The sequence below is a fragment of the Arachis ipaensis genome, chromosome B08 (assembly GCF_000816755.2).
Source record: "Arachis ipaensis cultivar K30076 chromosome B08, Araip1.1, whole genome shotgun sequence".
In the NCBI taxonomy this organism is placed as follows: Eukaryota; Viridiplantae; Streptophyta; class Magnoliopsida; order Fabales; family Fabaceae; genus Arachis; species Arachis ipaensis.
The window spans coordinates 38,485,600-38,490,641 of record NC_029792.2 but is presented as its reverse complement, the minus strand read 5'-3'; the positions used below and the strand labels follow the sequence as shown (position 1 = coordinate 38,490,641).

General features: G+C 35.8%; 1 long non-coding RNA gene across 1 annotated transcript; it reads left to right on the top strand.

Annotated features, from left to right (window-relative positions):
- Positions 285-696, top strand: LOC110265868. Its single transcript, XR_002352356.1, has 3 exons — positions 285-306; positions 383-475; positions 564-696. It is a non-coding gene; the product is annotated as an uncharacterized LOC110265868 (long non-coding RNA).

Here is a 5,042-nt window from a genome sequence, read left to right as displayed (position 1 = left end):
CATCGCACAAACTAGAGGAGGAGGAGAGCCATCATGTTGCGTGCCAAAGGGAGATCGAAGCTGTCGCATGTGGAGGAGAGGAACGACATCGCGGTTGGGGCTGGGATCTTCTGCCACTGCTGGGTCACCCACTGCCATCGCCGTTCTGAAGTTGTCAGGCCACCATGAGGATCCGACCCAAGGAGAGGGAAACATAAACGCAGATGGAATAGAGAAAAGGGAGTCACCGCTACTGTTGAACTGACAGAGTCACTTCTGAGCTGCCGCAGCCATTATTAGAGTTTTTAGCTGCCGCCACTGCCATTGGTAAAGAATATTCTTGCTTTCGATTTCCATCCTTTCAATTTCTAGGGATATGGTTATCACTTCGATGTTATTGAAGCTGCCACTGAGGTTTTCCACCATCACCGGAGCCGCTGTGGGGACAGTTTGGAATTGCTGCCATTGCTTCGTCTCCATGTTTCTCCTTTGTTAAGTAAGCATATCTTTTCAAAACCTTCACCGCTAGTGTATGTCTGCTCTGTTATGAATTTGATAAAGATTATGAGATGTTGGTAACGTAGGTTCGAGTTCCGGTTGTTGTGTGTCGCGCTTAGAGTTGCGGTTGCTGCTACGGATAGTGGATAAAGCTGAGATTACGACTGTTGCTGTTGCTGGCCGAGGAAAAGAGGTTTTTGACGCATTTTGGTTTTTCGAGTTTTGACTTTGAGGTAGGGTTTTTTTAAATCTATTTTATATTATAGGGTTGTTATAAATCGATATTAACGCGTAAAATACATTTTTGTGATTTTGTGAGCTTTATGAATTGAATTGAGTTGTTTTGGTTGAATGAGATTATTAGTTTGATTGATAAACTGATCGATTGAGAAAGTTGGATATTTGCTTTAGTTGATTGATGTTGTTAAAGTGGTTTTCTTTGAATTATTAGAGAAGATTTATTATTGCCTTTTAGGTTAATTTTGGAAACGATTTGATTTTAGAAAAGATTTAATATTGAAATTTGATTTGATATTAAACCCGATTTTATATCGGAATTTGATTTTAAAATAAATTTAGTAGGGACTTGATATTTGAAAACGGGTTATTTATTGAGAATGATTTGCTATTTTGGAAATGATTCGAAAAGTGTTTGAGGAATGATTTAGTTTGAAACTATTTGAGATGACTGAGAATTCTTAACTATTGATTGATGTTGTTGGTTGAAGTCGGTTTAAATTGTGATTTATAGGATTGGTTGATTGAATTCTGGATTTTGCAATTTCCTTGGATTGAGTGTTGTTGTGATAATGGTTATTGGAAGTGATTTGAATGATTAACAGGCGTTTGGTTTAGTTTGGTTGGGACCCGAAATGGGTGGCAGTGTCCAAGTTTTAATGGAGATGTTGCCGAAATTTTATAAAATTGGAAGTTTTATTTGAAGTAATTAATTAAAAAGATTTATTTTTAAACATTATATGTTTTAAGATTGATTTATTTATCAAAGAAAGAATTATGTTTTGAATTGGGATTGTTAATGAACGGGATGGAAAGAAGGATGATGAGGATTGATGAGGATTTTCTTTGAAATATGGTTTTTGAATGAATTTGGAAATGAGATTTGGATTGATGAATGATTATGATGTTGAGAATGTTGAGATATGATCTTTGAATTATTCATATGGCTTATGAATTTGAAATATCTGAGATACGAGGTTCCCTAGATTAAGTGCTGTGGCTTGCCACCACGTATACCAGGTTGAAAACTCGATACTCTGTTGACCCTACGACGTAAGTGTGACCGGGCACCATATAAATTTCCTGGAATGTTACACCCATTGAGCAATATTGATTATTTGAGAAAAAGCTATGCATAGACTCTTGGGGATGCACGTTGGGGGACAGTCTAAGGTCAATTCAGACTTGTCGGGTTGGCTGGATAACCGATAGATGAGCCTCATTAGCCATAGGACAGGCATGCATCATATGCATTTGTATGCTTTGTTTGGGTTTGAACTTGTTTGGGTTTGCCTAATTGCTAAACTGTTCTTAACTGCTACTTGAACTATTTGCTGTAACTGCTACCTAAACCTGTGCTTTCCTTGTCTGTCTTGTCTGTGTTTGTCCTAGCGTGCTACATTTGAGAATGAACTTTGGTGCTGAATTAATGATTGTGTTGTTTGATTGCGTGGTTGGTTTCTGATTGATATTTTCTTATAAGAAAGGAAAGGTTTCGGATTTCTGACAGATTAAACATTGTTTCTTTGAAAAGGTTTTGAACAATTACTTATAGGTTTTTAAAAGATCCTTAAGGCAACGATAATCACTGAGTTTGAAAATAGTTTTCTTATTAAATATCTTCTTATGACAACTTTGAAACTCCGTGGTGAGACCGTGTGGTTAGGTTCTCACCCCCTACAGCTTTACCATTTCAAGAATCGGATGAAGGAGCATTAAGAAGAGTTATACTGCGTTAGGTTTATATGTTGTTGTGTTAATTAGATTATTTTTTTCCTTCGTCTTTATTATTACAAGTTTGTAAGAGGGATATGAGTTGTATGTTATATATATATATATTATGAGATATTATGTAAGGAGTCTTGTATATGAATCTATGCCTGCTTGTATTTTTCTTAAGATAAAATATTTATTTCCAATTTTCAAAGAAATCAGCGATACAGTGTCGAGTCACAGGCTCCTGTTTTAATATTAAGTATATGAAGTTAGTCGTAATACTTCTTGCTATTAGAGTAGCGCAGCCGGAAGCGTGACATACTGATAGTAAGGGTGTTACAGTGTACAAAAAATAATCAAATTGTGGTTAATCGCTTAAAAAATTATAACCACATTTTGGTTGATCTATTTAATAAAATAATTTTAAAAATTTTATCCATATTATTAAAAAGTGGTTAACTAAAACCAAATTTAAAAACAGATTTTTAACCGATTAACTAAAACAAAACCAAATTTTATGCAATTTTTGTGTTCAAATTGGTTAACCGATTTTTTTTGTAAAAATCAGTTTTTAATTTTTTTTGAAAAATCCAATCTTTTTTAATTTAAAAATATGTTTTTTTTAAATCTATTATTTTTTAAAACTGGTTTTTATTTTTATAATCGGTTTTTAAATTTTCTAATCGGTTAATAACCAGTTTTATCATATAAAACCAATTTGGTTAATTAACCAAATTATATATTTGGCTAACCCAAAAATAAGTTTGATTTTTAGATTAACCAAACCATGTATAGCCCTATCACTAAATAAGGTAATTGTCAAAGGGTGCTTTTGAGTCTTCCCTCTTTATTTTATGTTTTTTAGACAAAATAGTGAAAGAAGGAGAGTTAATTTCCACAACTTAAGGTATAAATTCGGACATTGCTTTGGAGGTTCTTTTCAAAGGGTGTTTAGAAAAAAAGGATGCTCATGATATGAGACATTATTGAAAAGACATATAGTTTCGTTCATTTTTAACTAGGTGATTTTCTCTACACTAACTTTCACTAATTTAGTTTCCATTTAAAGATATAAGCTCAACTTCTTAGGGTGTTCTCTTGGGTTTCATCCTTTTGGCTAAACACCCATATGAAAAATTTTACTCATTTTTGGCCATGTCATAATGAGTAATTATCCAAATAAGACATTGAGATTTTTAAAATCGAACACTTTAGTCTCGTTAGTTTTAAAATACAGAAAATAATCCCCAAGAGTTAACTTCTTTAGTGAAATCATTCATTGTCCAAGTTGCTCAATTAGTCACTAACGGAAGATGCTAACATGAAGCGTTAACTCATATATATGGCCATTACGTGTCCATGTGTTGCGAGCTAGATGAATCAGTTCTTGTGGTGAGATGGACCAATTAGTCTCTTTGATGAGATAGACGAATCAGTCCCTCGATTCCACAACCTCCTGATGACAAGTCATCTTAGCCTAGTTTCACTAGCCTTTTTCTTTGTTTTTGTTAGGTTTTATACACTTTCTTGCATTCTAAGTAAGTAATTTGGAATGAAAATGCATGACTTCTTTAAATCAAACAACCACCATGTAATTAGTGCAAAATCATGAGGTTTAAGCTAAATTTAATTGACAATTAATGGATTTATAAACCTTGTGAATTTTGTGATACTTTGATTGGTTGATTTGGTTAATTGTAGGTGAAGAAAGAAGAAAACAATAAAAGCGTGGCTTAAGGAGCGTGCCCAAAGGAAATAAGAAACGTTTCCAAGGGAAGTAAGAAGCGTGCCCAAGGAAAGAGAAGGCGTGGAAAAGGGAAGAAAAAGCATAGCCACATTGAGGAAGAAGGAAAGCTAAGTTGATAAAGCAAACTGAGCTTCACAAGGAATGAAAGGAGAAGGCAAGGTACAAAGCTAAGTTCAAATAGTTAACTGAGCACTAAAGAAAGCAAGGAAACAACATAAGGCTCAGCTCACTAAGTGAGCTTTATCGGGGGCTTCTCAAAATTAATTCAAGATGAAATTCCAAGGGAGGAAGCCATCAAGTTTCGAACTCATGAACTCAAGGAAGGCAAGGAACGCTCCTTGCAAGGAAAATCAAGAAGAAATGGCCAAAATGCTTCCTCCAAGGTTCGAACATGGAACCTCACGCTACCAAGCTTGCAAGGAAAATAACAAAAGATGCTTGGGCCAAGTTTCGAACCTGGGAACTCTTTGGAACATAAGGGAGGAGCGCTACTTAGCTTGCAAGAAAATGAGCCAAGATGCACTCCAAGAGGATCGAACTAGGGAACTCTATGAAAAGCAAGGAAGGAGCATCCAACTCTTCCAAGAAAAATAGCCTCCACTTGCTCCCTCTAGGATTCGAACTTGGGAATTCTTGGAGACATAAGGAAGGAGCGCCCACTCTTCCAAAGGAAATTGCTCCAAACTTCCTCCACCAAGTGTTGAACCTGGGACCTTGAGGCTGAAAACAAGGCACCACCAAGGAAAGCTCAGTTGGTTTTTCCAACTGAGCATTACCTCCCCAAGCTCCCCACACTTTGGCGCACAACTTTGCAAACCAAGGGGGCTGTGACAAGCAATTTGGCGCAACAAGGAGCAAACCTAGT